The 18,949-nt window shown below is 37.2% G+C and overlaps 1 long non-coding RNA gene across 1 annotated transcript; it reads right to left on the bottom strand.

The window, feature by feature from the left end:
- Positions 1 to 1,933: 1,933 nt before the first annotated feature.
- LOC121018644 (uncharacterized) lies at positions 1,934 to 18,271 on the bottom strand. The gene is made up of 5 exons (XR_005785260.1): positions 18,151 to 18,271; positions 16,894 to 16,961; positions 16,198 to 16,283; positions 14,655 to 14,740; positions 1,934 to 2,607 (listed from the first exon to the last, which is right to left on the bottom strand). It is a non-coding gene; the product is annotated as an uncharacterized LOC121018644 (long non-coding RNA).
- Positions 18,272 to 18,949: the final 678 nt, after the last annotated feature.

Raw genomic sequence — 18,949 nt, 5'->3', positions numbered from 1 at the left:
ACTCAAAACTAATACAACATTCAATGCCAACTATACTTCAATTTTTAAAAAGAAGAAGGCTTTCAAAGGTCATAAGAATCAGATTCCCGCCCTTGAACCCATCGTTGTGGTCAAGAGGATGCAGGGTTATTACAGTCCAGGCTTTGGGTGATGGATCTTCACCTAGAACCAGAAGGAGAAACCATAGCCATCTAAAATACATGAACTAAGAATAAAGAAGAGGCAGTTAGTTCCCCCAAAGGAAATTCAGACTGCTGTCATGAGAAAAAGAAATGTTTTGAAGGCAAAAATATCAGATATTTATTACAAACATAGAAATGGATTAATTTGGCAGAGAGACTAAAGAGTAAAAAAAAACCCTTCTTCCCCTCAAAAAAAAATTTCCTTGGGAATTTTCCATAAATACACACTTTGGAAAATGTTAAAATTAAGGCAAATAAGCTCTATGCTAAAAATCTTCATCTCTCTACACTACTGTCATCATCATCACCATTGCCATATGTATACAAACTGGCCCAAAATGCAGAGTATTGTCCTGAATAGAATCCTGACTATAAATGGGAGGCATTGGCCAAGATATGCTAAGGAACACAACAGGAAACCACACACAAGTATAGATTTTCCCACTTAGATCCATGTGCATAGAATAGATCCAAAACATTCTTACTTATGACTTCGTAGGCCATCATGATTAGGGGGCAAGTCTCCCACAAGAAACAAAGACAAGAAGGATGCATTGTTAGTTGATACACATGACCAAAGGTATAATCCAAGGAGGGGTAAAATTTCTCATTGTGTATTCTCATCTTAGGGTGAGGGAAAAGCTCCGTATTATCTCTAGGCAAAGTATGGCTTCTTTTTTGATGCTAATAAAATAAGGAAATGTTTATTATACAGAATAATTTTTTCTTGATCAAGGTATTTTTCCAGAGAAAAAACTCAACATTTCATTAAAATTCTGTTTTTCCTCACAAAGAACACAGAACATTCTCAGTCACTGGTAATAACTTTGATAGCTGGCTCATAACAAATTCTAAAGCAAATCTTACACAGAGATTATTCAGTATTGTCAAAAATCCATCAGGACTTCATCAAAATTTCAAGCTGCTTTTCGAAAGACACTATTAAAATAATAAAAGACAAGCCATAGACCATAAGGAAATAATTGCACAACTTACATATGATAAAGGTCTTGAATCTAGAATATGTATGTGCATGTGTGTGTATATATATATATATATATACATATATATATATGCATCTGTATACAGACCTGTATACAGATGCATATATATAAGTATATCTTTCAAAAGTCAACAATAAGAAAAAAGCTAATTGAAAACTAGTCAAAAGATTTGAACAATCACCTACTAAAGATAATACGTAGGTGACAAATAAGCACATAAAAAAGTATGCTCAACGTCATTAGTCATCAGGGAAATACAAGTTTAAAACCACACTGAGATATACTACACGTTTTATACTTCCTAAGGTAGCTAAAGTTAAAAAGAATGGCCATAGCAAATGTTGGTGAAGATAAGGAGGACATTATCACTGCTGGTGGCAATATAAAACAGTACAAAATTTTGGAAAACAATTTGGCAATTTCTCTAAATATGCACTATCATATGATTCATCCATTTCACGTTATCATTTCATTTTTGCTTTCCCACCCAAGAGAAATGAAAGCAAAGATTTGTACATGAGGGGCACCTGAGTGGCTCAACTGGTTGAGCCTCCAACTTTGGCTCAGGTCATGATCTCACGGTTTGGGAGTTTGAGCCCTGCATCAGGCTCTCTGTTGTAAACACAGGCCCTCCTTCAAATCCTCTGTATCCCTCCCTCTCTGCTCCTCCCCACCACTGGCACTATCTCAAAAAAATAAATAAGTAAATAAAATAATAATAAATAAACATAAAAAAAGATTTGTACATAAATATTTGTAGCAGCTTTATTATAGTAGCTAAAAACTAGAAGCCACCCAAATGCCATCAATAGGTTAATGGATAAACAAAAGTGGTATATCCATGTAATTGAATATTACATAGCAATAAAAAAAGAATAAACTAGTGATACACACTACCATATGGAGGAATCTCAAAATAATAATGCTGAGTAAAAGACAAAAAAGAGTCCATACTGTATTAGTCCACTGATATAAAATTGTAAGAAATGCAAACTAATCTATGGGGACAGAAAGCAGATCACTGTTGTCCATAAACTTGAGAGGGACAGGGATGAGTCCAGTGAGAGATATTACAAACAGTATGAGGATATTTTTTTGGAGTGATGAATTTGTTCATTGTGTTGATTTTGGTGATAGTTTCAAGAGTGCACATATTTTAGTCCATTTGGGCTGCTATAACAAAATACCATAGACTGGGTGGCTTATAAAACACAAAAACTTATTTTTCACCATTCTGCAGGCTGAGAAGTCCAAGATGAAGGCTCCAGCATGGTCAGATTCTGATGAGGGCCATCTTCCTGGTTGATCGTCAGTGCTTTATTGCTGTGCCCCTGCATGTTAGAAGGGGCAAGGTGTTTCTCTGGAGCCTTCTTTGTAAAGGTATTACCACCTCCCAAAGTCCACACCCCCTCCCACATCACCTGTGGGGTTAAGATTTCAACATATGAATTTTGGTGGACATAAACATTCAGACCATGCAGTATACATATTCCACATTTTATCACATTATGCACTTTATTATTTTTATTTTCTTCTTATTTTCATTTTTACATCACTCAGTGCTCATTATGATAAATTTACCCTTAATTCCTTTCACCTATTTCACTCATCCCCCTAGCAACCTTCCTCTGACAACCACTAGTTTGTTCTCTATATTTAAAAGTCTGTTTTTTTTTTCTCACACTCTGTCTCTCTCACACAAATAAATAAACATTAAAAAATATATAAAAATAAAAATATTAACAAAAAAAGGGGTGCCTGAGTGGCTCAGTCAGTTAAACATCTGACTTCAGCTCAGATCATGATCTCCCAGTACGTGAGTTTGAGCCCCGCGTCGGACTCTGTGCTGACAGCCCAGAGCCTAGAGCCTGCTTCTGATTCTGTGTCTCCCTCTCTCTTTGCCCCTCCCCTGCTCACACTCTGTCTCTCTCCCTCTCACAAATAAATATTAAAAAATAAATAAATAAATAAAAGTCTGGTTTTTTGTCTATTTTTTCTGTTTTGTTTCTTAAATTCCTATCACATTGTATAGCTTAAATATGTGCATGTTATTATATATCATTCATATCTCTATAAAGCTATTTTAAAAATCCATCAATTTGCAAAAATTCCAGGTAAAGATACATGGTTCAAAAATCATAAAGCCATAATAATAATTGAAAGAAAAAACTTCCAAAGGCATTAAGATAGGCTGAGTCCAACATTTGGGGGTGGATGCTTTGAACTTCCCCAGGCCTGCACTGAAAATACAAAACTGAATCTGGAGGTTAAATTATGTACGAACATCCATGGTGGCCATTGACAGGAAGGTGTCCTAAGGACAAACCAAAGTGATCATTTAGGACTGACAGCCTTGTAACTAACTATTCCCCTGTATCTACAGGGGGACATAAACCATAATTAAGCTGTTAAATCAGGATGGTAAAGTTTGAGTCCCATAATGGGTATGTGGTGGTTCATTTCCACTGTATCTCTACTTTGAAAATTTCCATGAGAAATATTTAAAGATAAATATATTTTGGTTCAGCCACACAGTAGAGTATTCTGTGGCCTCTAAAACTCCCGTTTTTCAAAGAACATTTAGTAATCTGAAGAACAGCTCAAAACAACATAAGGAGAAAAGGCAGGATAAAAATTAAGTATATATCACGATCCCCAGTTACTTGTGGATGGGTTTCTAAACAAGGATATGAATCTAAATGTCTACAGTGGTGGCCTCTATGTGAGGGGATTACAAGTGATATTGTTTTCATTTTTTACCTCTATTTTTAAAAATTGTCTTCAATAAATGGATAATATTAAACACACACATAACAGTTAAAGTATGTTTGTGTATTTATAAGGTTTTAGTGTTCATTGGCTGAGGTGCTTTAGGTGTTTCTACCCAAAGGTGAAATTAGATAATAAGAGATTGGGGGCTGTCTCCAGGCCTACAATTGTATAGCATGTCTCAAATCTGGCAGCACATGAGAATGACATAGACTATTTTTATTTATTTTTATTTTTTAAATTATTTATTTGAGAGAGAGTGATAAAAGAGAGAGAGAGAGAAAGAGCAGGGGAGGGGCAGAGAGAGAAGGAGATAGAGGATCCAAAGCAGGCTCCATGCTGACTACAGAGAGCTCAATGTAAGGCTCGAACTCACGAGCCATGAGATCATGACTTGAGCCAAAGTTGGACACTTAACCAACTGAGCCACCCAGGTGCCCCTGACATAGACTGTTTTTAAAAATACCAATGCCTGGGCCTCATTCAAAGAACCCCTCATATAGTTGATCTTCAAAAAAAAAAAAAAAAAAATTTATTGAGAGAGAGAGAGAGAGAGAAGACAGAGTGTGCACAATCAGGGGAGGGGCAGAAAAAGAATCCCAAGCAGGCTCCATGCTCAGCCCAGAGCCTGAAATGGGACTTAATCTCACAGCCATGAGATCATGACCTGCACCAAGATCAAGAGTTGGCACTTAACTGATTGAGCCACCCAGATGCCCTATAGATGGTCTTAAGTAGAGCCCCAGTATGAGTTTTACTTGTTTTTGTTTTGGGATTTTTGTCCAGGATGGAGGAAGTTTTTTCCATGCTTTCTCTCTCTCTCTCTCTCTCTCTCTCTCTCTCTCTCTCTCTCTTTAACTTCTGTCCAAGTGAACCTAATTTGAAGTCAGGATTAAAAAAACAATGTTCTACATGTACGGATCACCTATTATTTACCAAGCACTATATCTTGCTAGAGTGACATCTACATGAAGACTCACTGACTTGAGGAGAGAATGACAGAGAACATGTGGAGATAGAGAAGAAAAACAAAACTACATCATCATAAACCTAGCTGGAAGTAATCATAATATGATTAGCAGAGATTCTAAACATATAAAAAGCTGATTCAAGGTCCTTCTTGCTCATCTGCTGGAAGTTTATTCGGGCCAATTCAGAGAATATAACAAATATTTTATTTGACTTGCTGAAAATGTTAGCTGTCCAGGTTCTGGGAAAGCATTAGCTCTACTGAAATCTATGTTGAACCGGCAGTTGCCCAATCTTCTTTTCTGATGTCCTGGACCAATAGGTTGGAAATTACTATATAGACTAGGATAAATGATGCTGATTTTCTTTTTTTTTAATGTTTGTTTATTTTGTGTGTGTGTGTGAGACAGAGAGAGAGAGAATGTGGAAAGGGGGTGGGGAGGGAGAGAGAGAGAGAGAGAGGGAGAGGGAGAGAGAGAGAATCCTAAACAGGCTCCATGTTCAGTGTAGAGCCCAACGTGGAGCTTGATCTCATGACCATGAGATCACAATTGAGCTGATATCAAGAGTCAGATTCTTAACCAACTGAGGCACCCAGTTCCCCCAGTGCTGATTTTCAAGAGGAAATAAAGGTTCTGCTGTGCAGGGGAGGCAGGAGGAGTAAGCCTGAAACCAATGGACTCCTAGTACCACCTTATCCAGCAATAAATTTTAGAAAAGCTACAACTCAATACAGGGCTGAGGGTGACAAAATTAGATAATGGATACACAGGGAAATGAATCAGGAATTAAGAATTTCCCTTCCCTTACCAATTGACTATTTTTTTTTTTGCCTTTACATTTCTCCTACTAGTTTGTATAAGATAAGCTGACCATGATAAACTTTATAAATCTGGTACATAATTAAGAATATTAAGCCAGAATAATGACTGAACAAGAATTATGAACATCACTTAATGACTGAGATATAGTGATCCTCCCCTTTCGGGAGAAGGTCAGCCTTTCTTCAATTCCAAAAAGAATTGTTCCTTTATATTAGGTTCTTTATACATAGAGCATGCTGCTGGCTCCCATTGTTGTGGGAAGTTGTACTCTGGGAAAAAAGAGTACATGTTAGATGACCCAAGAGGTGGCCGCAGCAGATACTGCATATTGATTCACTTCACACCACTCCAGCAGCCTTACAGTGTATCTCCCTGCTCCCTAGGGGTGGGAAAATTACGTCTGCATTTCCCAAGTTGCCTGTAGGTAGGTTCTTCATTTGACTATATTCCACTAACAGACTCACTAACGAGACTTTGACGGAGACAAGATTGTGAGCAGGGGTTGCACAGATCTGACATTCATGGTCAAGAAGGCCCTAAGATTTTTATCAGTATCTGTAGAGGAGGTTTTGGTGAATAGGTATAGAATAACAGAAGACTGTAGTAAGATTTCTTGCTTTCTTTGGGAATAGTGGCATGATGTGTTTGGGCATTTCTTCTACTCACATTGCTCCTGTCTGTATAATACAGCCTTGATTCAATGTACACCTAGAAAGTCTCTGAGCCCACTAACATGCTGTAACAAATTCCTTTTCGTCTAAACTCACCAGAGTGAATTTGACTATAACTAAGAAAACTGACTAATACAAGGAGATAGTGATGTAAATATAGCTGAGACTCTGACAGAATAAAACTGTGTTTATATAACATTTATATTGTTACAACAAGACCATGTTTGTACATTGCTTATACAACATAGAGTATGTAAATTACATTTAAATTAAATTTATATTAAGCAAGTTAAAATGTTCTCTTGGCCTGAAATAATGGGGAGGGGGTAAAAAGTTTTTTAAAAATTCTTTAAATAAGATTGTATATTTTACTGAAAGCTTAAATGCAAGATGAAGAAAGTAATCACAGACAGAAGCTGGGCAAATACCACATCTTAGCTCTTCACAAACTAAAATTACAAAATTCCTTTAGTATAAGAGCACAATCTGAGACATCTTCCAAGAATTGTCTTGAGAACAGAGGGGAGAAAGGATCTCATGACATTCAGGGAAGGTGAAACTTCTTGTTACTCAGAGAAGAGAAGAAAATGAACCTCCAAGTCCTAAGTTGGCAAATGTCAAAAAAAGCTATTTAAAAACAATCCTAATACCATAAATTTGAAAGAGGTCATAGTATTTGTAAGAAATTGAAGATCCATAAGCAGGTTACAGTATATTCCCATTTGAATGAAACATTATATCTCTTTGTTAATTGAAATTAAAACTTTAGAATATGTGGCATGAGATTCTATTGATTATGGAGGCTGTTTTATTCTCCAGAATCTCTAGATGACTAAGAGAGACCATGAGAGCCAAATGTTGCATGTTTACACAGATGTGTAGTTGATTGAGTAACTGTGTCTAAACAATGGCATGCCATGTTTTATTTTCTGCCTTATTCTTTTCAGTATTTTCAACATTGACAAGAAAGTAGATTAAAATAAACAAGTAGGACTACATCAAACTAAAAAGTTTCTGTACAGCAAAGGAAACCATCAACAAAGTGAAAAGGCAACCTACAGAATGGGGGAAAATATTTGCAAACCATATATCAAATACAGGGTTAATGCCCAAACTATATGAGAAACTCATATAACTCAAGAGCAAAATAATCCATTTTAAAAGGACAAAGGAACCAAATGGATGTTTTTCCAAAGAAGTCATACAAATGGCTAAGAGATACATGGAAAGGTGCTCAACATCACTAACCATCAAGGCAATGTAAATCAAAACCACAATGAGGTATTGCCTCATCTGTCAGAATGGCTATCATCAAAAAAGATGAGCTAACGACATCACAATGTCAATAAGGACATAGAGAAAAGTGAACCCTTGATGGGATTATAAATTGGCATAGCCACTATGAAAACCAGTATGGAAGTTCCTTAAAAAATTAAAAATAAAACTACTATATGATCCACTAATTCTACTCCTATTTGGGAACTGAAAACACTACTCGAAAACATACCTGCACCCCCATGTTCATTACAGCATTATTTACAATAACGAAGATATGGAAAAACTTAAGTGTTCATGAATAAACGAGTAGAGAAAGAAGATGTAGTGTATATATATACAATGGAATATTATTCAGCCATGAGAAAGAAGAAAATCCTGCCATTTGCAACAACATGAATGGTACTTAAAGGCATTATGCTAGGTTAAATAAGCCAGACCAAGAAAGACAAATACTTCATGGTAAAAAAAAAAAAAAAAAAAATCAAACCTATAGAAACAGAAAGTAAAAAAGTGGTTGCCAAAATGTGGCAGGTGTGGGAAATAGGGTGAGGTTGGTAAAAGGAACAAGTCTGCAGCTGGAAGATGAGTAAGATCTGAGGATCTAATGTATAACATGGAAACTATAGTTGGTAACACTGTGTTCTATCATTAAAATTTGCTAAGAGAGGAGAACTTAAATATTCTCACCAATAAGTCATTTAAGTAATTACATAATTATGTAATGAATGTGTTAATTAACCAGATGGTGGGAATCCTTTCCCAAAGTACATGTACATCAAATCACGACGATGTACACTTTAAATATCTTACAATTTGTTAATTATACCTCAATAAAGCTGGAAAAGGGAAAAAGAAAGTATTTACATCTTGCAACCTTATAAAATCTTTACAGGGCATAAATCAAGATCCAGAGTGAATTCAAGAAACAAGATGGACCACATGTGCACAATAAAATTTAGTCTTAAAAAATATGAACTCCACAACTGTAGAATAATGGAGATATGAATAAAAAATATCTCTATGTTGGGGCACCTGGGTGCCTCAGCTGGTTGAGCATCTGACTTCAGCTCAGTTCGTGATCTCATGGTTCTTGAGTTCAATCTCTGCACCGGCTCTGTGCTGACATCTTGGAGTCTGGAGCCTGCTTTGGATTCTGTGTCTCCCTCTCCCTCTCTGCCCATCTCCCGCTCACTCTCTCTCTCTCTCTCCCTCTCCCTCTCATTCTGTCAAGAATAAATAAACATTAAAAAATATTTTTAAAAATATCTCTGTGTCAAAAAATTAGGTGTTTTGTTAAACCAAAGTTGAATATGGGTCAGTAGTGTGATAAGGGGTCCATAATTATAATTGATTCTGTTTCAGTATGCAAAGCTAGAAGTACAAAGCTCCGAAAAAGGGAGGTCACATGCTTCTTCTCTCATTGAATCTCATTGGATAGACTAGTCTTGGGATACTAAGTTCCATTTTAAGTATGACATTTTAAGAGAGATATTGAGAAAAGAATGCACGTCCAGAGAACCAAGTCCAAGATGGTGAAGGGAGAAGATCTGGAGTCCAAGTATTTGTGGAATGCTTGATAGAGCTGTATCTGTCCAACTGGGGACAGGCAGGGCAGCTTTTAAATATTTAAGAAAAGGCCTTGTGCAAGGGACACCTGGGTAGCTCAGTTGGTTGAGAAAAGTCCTTGTGCACATAGTATTAAACTTATTCGAGAAAGCTTCTAAAAACTAAAATCAATCAGTGCTATATAATCATTGGCTACTGTAACCCAAATGACTCCAAGTCCTCTGTGAGTTTCTGTGTTCTTATTTTCCTTTAGTAGGCAAGCAAAATAACACTCCTCTCTTCCCCACAATTCCATGATTTCTTGGAGGGATGAAAAAGGTGCTTATATTCTACAAGCCATTTCTCTGCTCTCACCTGCCGCCCCTGCTCTGATGTTTTCTCATAGGCTACTCTGGTTGCCTCACCCTCTTCCTACAACTGTCCTGGATTTTTTTTGCCCCATGCCATCCCCCTTTCATTTCACAAAGCACCATCATCTATTGTTGTTACAAAACATACTTTTGCTGAAATCTTCCATTTGCTGAGAAGCTTTACAGTATGAAACTAACCAACTGAACCAAAAACCTGTAATATCAAAAACCAATGTTCTTAGAATTAATTTGCCCACACCATGTTTTTGGACACCACTTATAAAGTGATTTCTTCCCTGAGTCCCAGAACCTCAAACTCAGCCTTTAGATCACCCCAGATCAAAGCCAAATCCCTATTCCTTTATTAAGTTTTATTCTCTTTTACGCATTTCCTCCCCTTTAATATAGCCTGGGTCTTGTTTTCATAATTTTTGAAAATTTGTTTTCCTAAAGAAAAAAGCCTGCTAGCCAGACTTTCATCTTAACTATTCAAAGAATCACCTAAATCTTAACTTTTAAGCTTTTATTTAGGACTTCACAAATTCCTAATGAAATTCTCTAAGAATTTAGAGGGGCTCTAAGGTCACTGTGCTCTTCTCCATCACTATTGCTCCCAGAACAGCAGAGTAGATATGTAACAGAAGATTGATTCTCCTGCTACCTAGAGCAAACCCCAGGTGGTGTGCAGCAACCATTTTTCTTGCCCCACAAAGAAGAGTTTGCTAACATTTGGTGCTATCAGCGAAGGAAATGGACTGATTCATGAGATCCTGAATTTCTCCGACCTGGATTTATTCCAGCACAGACACCAACTTACTATCAGGAAGACTGTCACAGGGTAGAAAGTCAAACGAAAATTCCATCCACTCCAGAAGTATATGGTCCTAGTTCCTGTGTCATTTTTAGTGATGCCCTATAAACATCCCCTTGTGGAATGAAAAATACATGTAATGTACAAGAGAAAAAAATAAGAAAAAAACAAACTAAATATGTGTGGATCTTTCTGTCCAACTAATACTTTACCAGTGAGTAATACAAGAACAGTGCTTCGTTCGTCTTTACTCAGTCCAAAGAAACTATCTTAATGAGAACTGCCTCATTTACTTTTTCACAATCCTCTGCTAATCCTTCAGTTTGGGTTAATGGCATTTCTTACAAAGAACAATTCCAATTTTTGAGCCACAGTCATTCAACCCAATTCAAATCTTTAAAACCATTTCCTCTCAGCTGTTTCTGATTCTAAGTAATTTCCCTAATTCTCAAATTAATCCTCATTAGTAGAAGACTCCTCTTTGGGGAAACCAAAGTCCCTTTCCTAATCATAATGGTCCATTTAAATAGGGCTAGTTACAATAGAGGGTTTTATTAAAAGACTTTTACAAGATATCAAACTCTGCCTTTCTATATTGAGCTGAAATGATTTGCCAGTGGCAGGCATAGCTGACACATCAATGTGCCCATCTCAATAATCAATGCATATGTCTACACAGTAAATTTAGCTGCAGGAATTACTGACAATCCTAATAATAGTCAAAATTAATCAAATGTGGCATTACATGCCAGCACATGTTTTACATTTCTTTTCTTGTGAATATAAAATGATAGGTCTAGACCTGGCATATGGGCATTAGAAAACTCAAACCATTTGTGTCTCATTACAACTTACCTCTCTATCAGTTTTTAGATAACTGTTAACCACAAAGATTTTTTTTAACAGTCTCTTAGCCACAATGGGTTTGAGGCAAAGACCATCTGTGTTGTTTTCTAGCCTCCTGTTTTCTCTGAAAACAGGTTTTGGCCATAGCCATATCTCAACGTCAACTTTTTTTTTTTTTTTAAGTTTATTTCTGAGAGAGAGCGAGAGAGAGAGAGAAAGAACGCACACGCAAGCAAGAGAAGGGCAGAGAGAGGGAGACTGAGGATGTGAAGTGGGCTCCACACTGACAGCAGAGAGCCCTATGTGGGGCTCAAACTCACAGAACCACGAGATCATGACCCCAGCTGAAGTCAGATGCTTAACCCACTGAGCCACCCAGGTGCCCCTCAGGCCCAACCTCCATATCAGCTTGACATACCAAGTTATTGTCTTTCTCCTAGATGCCCTCAATTAGAGCAATCCCAATAAATGCCCCAAATTCTCTAATTTCGTAGTTCCAAACACACGGTTTCTGGTAACAGTAATTTCACTAGAGGATAAAATTAAAGATGCAGCAAGGCAAGGCAGCCCAAGTATTCACATCTGGTCACTGCTCCATTAAGCATTACCACTGGGAGACTGAGTTATCATGCAGGTAAAAGGAAAAATGCCCAAGTGCCCACCAGAGCCCAAAATTTTTTTCACTTAGTCCACAACGTTTTGCAGGTCCCCCCAAATTTCTGTTATTCTTCGGCTTCCTGATGCTTCAAATTTTACAGAACCCCATCATTAAGTCTATGCCATGACACCCAATCTATTCACCATTTCCTTTTGATAACTGTTATTACTAGGTGCATTTATTCATTTTTTAATGTTTATTTTTGAGAGGGAGAGAGAGAGACAGAGAGAGACAGAGCACAAGCAGGGAGGGGCAGACACAAGCAGGGAGGCACAGAATCTGAAGCAGGTTCAGGCTCGGAGCTGTCAGCACAGAGCCTGATGCGGGGCTCGAAACCACAAACCCAGAGATCATGACCAGAGCCAAAGTTGGAGGCTCAACCAACTGAACCACCCAGGGGCCCCACTAAGTGCATTTAAACTGTGTTGTTATTTACTTACATCAGAACACTTTATTATTATCTTCTTTTAGAAACAATTATCTTCTTTTTAGAAAATAAGAAAAATATTATCTTCTTTTTAGAAAATGAGAAAAATAAGGCTCAGATTGGTTGCCCAAGACAACATTGTTCATAAGTGACAGAGACAGGATTCTAACAAGGCCTGTTGTATCCTCAATCTTCTACTAGTCTCACTATCTCACCGTCTCCTGTTTTCAAGCATCATAACATCCAAGCATTCAATCCTTATAATATGGTCTGAATATCCATAACTGTACCTCCCTCTATACTGTGAAGTTTCAGACACACACTCTTAGGGCCAGTTGCTACTTTCCCTGTGGTAGTTGTCACCTCATTCCCTTTTCTTTATGTACCTAGAGTTCCAAAACTAAAAGCCTCAAGACATGCCCTCAATTAGCTGGAAATTAGAATCCTATCATGAATCATTGTTCTAGGTCCCTTGAGAAGCATGGGGTGGGGGGGAAGATTGTTGCCTTTCTAGCTCTATCACAGTTTCAAAGCCACATAATAATCTTTAATCTGAGAAAAGTTACTATTTTTTGCAATTGAAAACAATTACACTTTTGTTATTTTTTAGCATTATTGAGCTTTGTAAATTTCATAATATATGTATACTATCATAGGGTAATTTTTCAAGAATGTACTTAATGCTGGCAGGTCTGTTGTAAGAAAAGCAATTTCACACACTTCAAGAAGCAACATAACCTTTCTTAAAAAGTTAGGCTAAGTGTATTCAGAAGTTTAGGCCTTTACGATACTGATAACATCTGAATCAATAACCTCACTTGTGGAAATCCATCATAAAAAGGTAATCAGAAAGAAATACAAACAAAAAATATTGCTACAGCAAAACTTTGAATAGTGATAGAGTAGAAAAGAAGAGGAAATGGTTAATTATGCTTAAATTCATGCAACTAAGTATTATACAACCATTAAATATCATGCTTATGATAAATTTCTAGAGTATTTTTAATTTTAAAAGTAGAGGTTACGGGGCGCCTGGGTGGCGCAGTCGGTTAAGCGTCTGACTTCAGCCAGGTCACGATCTTGCGGTCCGTGAGTTTGAGCCCCGCGTCAGGCTCTGGGCTGATGGCTCGGAGCCTGGAGCCTGTTTCCGATTCTGTGTCTCCCTCTCTCTCTGCCCCTCCCCCGTTCATGCTCTGTCTCTCTCTGTCCCAAAAATAAATAAACGTTGAAAAAAAAATTTAAAAAAAAAAAAAAAAAGTAGAGGTTAAAATTGTAGACTGTAGATGCACCTGGCTGGCTCAGTTGGTTGAGCGCTCGACCTTGGGTCAGGTCATGATCTCATGGTTTGTGAGTTCCAGCCCTGAGTCAGGGTCTGCACTGACAGTTCAGAGCTTGGAGTTTGCTTCAGATTCTGCGTCTTCCTCTCTGCCCCTCTTCCACTCTCTCTTTCTCTTCCTCTCTTTCTGCCCCTCCCCCATGCTCTCGCATGCTCTCTCTCTCTCTCTCTCAAAAATAAACATTGAAATATTTTTTTAAATTATAGACTGTAGGAGCTTAGTATTTTGTTTAATGGAAGGAAATACCAAAGCCAAAAGTGGTAGTATTAAGAAACTAAAAAGAAAGAAAAAATAAAATAAATCTCCCTCTGAAATTTTCTAGAGAGGGCAAAAATATATTTATGTGTGTGATTATATAGTGAATAGATAATATGCTGAAAATTCCTTATAAACACCTGATGTACCAAGAAAGTCTTTGGATAATGTTAAGCTTTTAAATCCCCCTGACCTAACTTAGAACTCAGTGCAAGTGGGACATTATAAAATGTCCCTTATAGCTTTTTTTCCCAAGTCCCCTAGGATTTTTTGTAATCAGGTTTTAGTACACTCCATTAGCAAAAAATATATGCCTGACTCTGTGTTCTCTGGTAATTAATACTTTGCATTCAGCCTAAAACTTCTTCTTGCACCTGAAGCAGGCACCAGGGGCCTAAAACACATGCTCTATTGATCCTCACGGTTAAGCTACAATTATAATCCTATCTAACTGGAATTATCAGGCCTCCATTATCCAGTGGTTGAACTGTCTGAATCTAAGAAAAAGAAAGTGTCCCTGAAGCCATTAGTTGGGAATTCTCATTTCCCCCCAAAAGAAACAAATCTTGAATGAGATTTATATCAGTTACCTGTTGCCACAATGATACTATGAATGAACTATGCTAGAAATCAGCCTTTAATTAGTCCACAAGTCTATATGTGAGCAAGTTAGACGAAGTGGGCCTTCTGCTAACAACTGGACTCACCTGCATGTCGGGTTGACTGGCTGTCAGTGGCTGATTCTGTCTACATGTCCCTTACATTCCTCCAGCAGCCTAGCTTGGGTGTGTTCCTGTGGAAAAGGCAGAGGGTCAAAAGCAGAAGCAGGAGTATACAAGCACTTTTTCAAACGTCTACACATACCAAATCTGCAAATCACGTGGCCAAATTCAGAATTTAGGGACAGAGAGAAACTTTACCTCTTTAAGTAAGGGCAAATTCAAAGTCACAAAGCAAAGTTCATGGGCTAGAGGAGGGGTAAAGATCTGGAACCACTGATCCAATTAATCTACTAAAAAGGTATGTCTAGATTCCTATTATAGCCAATTAATCTCCTTTTCAGCAAGAAGCTTACATCAATACCACAATGGCTCACAATGTCCCCAAATTGACTAGTGTCTTGAAAAAAAACTAAAGTAGGGGTGAAAATTTAAAAACAGGGGCACCTGGGTGGCTTAGATGGTTAAGCGTCCAACTTTTGGTTTTGGCTCAGGTTATGATCTTGTGGTTCATGACTTCGAGCGCCACATTGAGCTCTACACTGTCAGTGCAGAACCTGGTTGGGATTCTCACTCTACCTCTCCCCTCATCGTGCTCTCTCTCTCTCTCTCTCAAAATAAATGATAATTTAAAAAAAAAAAAAAAGCAAAAACCCTTGCTACTCTTGTCATCTTAGACACTGTTACACAATTCCCTAATTGGCAACCCCTCATGGGTGAAGTCGGGTACATTAAAAGTCAACATTAATTATATGTGTAATATACATCTATATTATATAAATTAAAATTAATCCAGCAATTTTTTAATGTTTTTTTTTATATGTTTATTTTTGAGAGAGAGATTGCACAAGCAGGGGAAGGGCAGAGAGAGAAAGGGAGACAGAGAATCCAAAGCAGACTCCAGCCTCTGAGCTGTCAGCACAGAGCCCAGGGTAGAGATTGAACTCACAAGCTGTGAGATCATGACCTGAGCCAAAGTTAGAAACTTAACTGACTGAACCACCAGGTGCCCCAACCCAATAATTCTTTCTAAAAGTAGTTGTTAACTTTCAGATTAGCTTTTTCTAGTACCTGGAATACTTAATGTAAACATTCTTATCATACCCACCCTTGAAGGGTTAGGTCATATTTTTTTTTAATTCTTGATAATTAAAAAAGTAAAATTAAAGTATATATTATTCTTCCTAATATCTGACATTCTATATGGAATAAAATAGACAGTAATTACAAGAAAGAAGAAAACCTCACTTAATTTCATAAAATAACATATCAATGGGCTATGAGATGATATTCTTTACTAGCTAACTACTTTCACTGCACAGACATCTTCCTCATCATCAGAATAGAAAGTAAGAAAGTACTTTCATTAACTACATTAGCTATGGTTCCAAACTAAAATGCATTTTAAAATCCTTGTCAGGCAGACTAACCACAGTACTAGAAAAACGGATTTTGATGCCTGGCTACAAAAGGGTCAGGATAACACAAAATGAATGCCAGACATCCACAATGTTCAAAACAAATAATTCACAATTGTTGAGAGGAACCTCAGAATGTTTTTTTCTTGGGAAGAAAGATTTGTAGCATCTGTCTGGCTCTTAAAAGCAAATCACATCCCTTGAAACACAATAAACATAAGTCATAATTACCTAAGGTAATATATTAGTATCAACTCTTTCCTTAACATTAGAATTATAGAAGTATTCTGTACAATTTCACACATACTGTTAATAATTTTGTATTATCTCATTTCTTTCAGCTACCATTTTATCACAAAATATAAATATAAAAGAAAGAAAGAAATGTCTTATGCATATTCAACCCCCTCTTCCCCCCCCCCAATACAGAACTACAAAGTAATTGGTAACATCTGTTGGCATTGACTATTTTCATGATTTGTGTGGTACCTGAAAATTTATTATAACTAAAATAGAGCACATTAGCTTTATTTTTGTTCAGATAGTGATTCCAAGAATGCAGCAAGAGCATCTGTGACTGTCACTAATTAGGGAGTCACTGAGCAGAAATATGGTACAATCACATGTGGTTGATACACTGAAAATTGCAGCTAAACATAAAATGCTAATTGTTTTCTTTATAAGTCTCTAGGTCATAGCCAACTGGATTGCAACAGAAACACTGGAAATCTTGGACAGTCCAAAGTAAACTTTACAAAAAAATTTTCTAAGGAGTGAAACAAAACGAAAAGACAGGAACGAGACCTCACCTATGGAAAAGGCCTGGAGTCAGGGCTTCCCTTTAACACCAGCAAAGACTCTATGAAACCGTGTCTGCCTGCAGGAGAAAACAACAAACTAGCAGCTGCTGGAATATGATGTCTTAAAATTGTTTCATCATTTATCGTGGCTTAAATCTTTTGTATGAGCAGAGGAGAGTTGGTGTCATTCTCTATGACAACAGAAAACTTGATTTCTGTTTTAAAGTTACTCATCCAGCAACCATAAGCGCTTTTAATAAGGTCACAAGTACCTTTAGCCATTGGTCCTCTCAGGATATTTCTATAAAAGTGGTTGATGAAGAATGAATTAGATAAGGTCAGTAAACTGACAAGACTAGCAAAATGCTACTAAAGTGGCCTTAGATTCCTTAGGAGCTTTGACAACATGGATTTATTTTTCTAGTGTTTGATCTTTGTTCCACGATCAGAATATAGTGCTGAAGTCTCAGAACTAACTGCTCCCTGAACTTCATCTGTTTTTTTTTTCTCATAAGTATGTACTAAGCACCTTCTATGGGGCCTTTCTTTAGTGTGAAAGCTCCAACAGCGAACAAGATGTTGTCCCCATCCTCAAGATTATCTAATAGAGATAGCAGGCAAGGCAACAGGTATTTACAATGCAGTGTGATAAGCACCTCAGGAGAGATAGATACATCTGTGATGAGAACACACACACAAAATAAACCTAACCCTGAGTTTCAAAGCAGAAAAACCTCCCAGAGAAGTTCATCTCAGAAGGAGGGGCAGGATAATTGCAGGTTTAGGTACAAAGATCTAAAGACAAGAGACAACCTGGTGTACTAGGGGGCAATGTCTGTAGTTCTCTTTATGAGCTGGAAAAGAGTGAAGATGGGTGTCAGTGAAAGAATGGTGTCTAATGAGCAAGAGAAATAGAAACCAGTCAGGCAATAAAAAGATTTGTTCAACTTAAACATTCAGCAAAGAGATTAGCACTACCTAGTTAAATGAGTAAGGGATTCTATCCATCAAAATCAGAGGATGAAAAATAGAAAGGCAAAAGAAAGAAAGAGACAGAGAGAGACAAAGAAAGAAAGAGAAAAAGAAAGAAGAGAGAAAAAGAGAAAGAAAGGGTGGGGGAGGGAGAAAGAAATAGAGGATGGAAGGAAGGAAGGAAGGAAGGAAGGAAGGAAGGAAGGAAAAGAAAAGATGCATAACATATACACACCAAAAAGGCATATCTTAAAAAATTCCTTGGAAAGAGATGGGAATACTCAGCATGTTTACCTGCGGCTTGGCTGAATCATCCTGGGTCTCTTCTCCAAGGACAGCCAGAAATGGTAAGTAGTTCTGTAACCTCAAGAATGTTGTGAATAATTTTTGGAAACATTCTAAAAGTGTGTAACTTTTCTCAACACTGGTCTGGAACAGAAATGTTTTCCATGCAGTAATTAATGACTTCTTCTGGGAATAAATCCCCACTGTGTGAAAAATTTTCTAAAGAACATAGGGATTATGACTTGTTCAACTAGTAAATAGTTCACTCTCAGCATGCTGTCACTTGTCAGTCAAGATTTTTTTTTTAATTTTTTAATGTTTATACATTTTTGAGAGAGAGAGAAAGAGAGCATGAGCAGGGGAGAGGCAGAGAGAGGAGGAGACACAGAACCCCAAGCAGGCTCCAGGCTCTGAGCTGTTAGCACAGAGCCCGTCACATCCCAGGAACCGTGAGATAATGACCTGAGCCAAAGTCGGAAGCTTAACTGATGGAGCCACCCAGGCGCCCCAGGATATTTTTAATCAGACATTCTATTTTAAAAATCTAATTTTCTGAAGTATATCTTTTTACAAAATTAAGAACATGACTCATAAAAGTATGAAATGAATACTATCAAACACTTTATTTTAGCTCATTAATGAGCAAATCAATAAGGTGTTAAAACTGGTTGAAAGGTGAATTTAAAGCACAGATAGATATATATGTGTAGGCAATCAAGATTGCTAAAATGAATTTGCTAATAGATTAAAACTGGTTAATAACTTAAAACATAATATTTGAAATTATTTTTTCCACATAGTAGAAACA

This window comes from Herpailurus yagouaroundi, unplaced genomic scaffold, assembly GCF_014898765.1.
Source record: "Herpailurus yagouaroundi ecotype Mexico unplaced genomic scaffold, PumYag 77, whole genome shotgun sequence".
NCBI lineage: Eukaryota > Metazoa > Chordata > Mammalia > Carnivora > Felidae > Herpailurus > Herpailurus yagouaroundi.
This window is presented reverse-complemented; position numbering and strand designations above follow the sequence as displayed.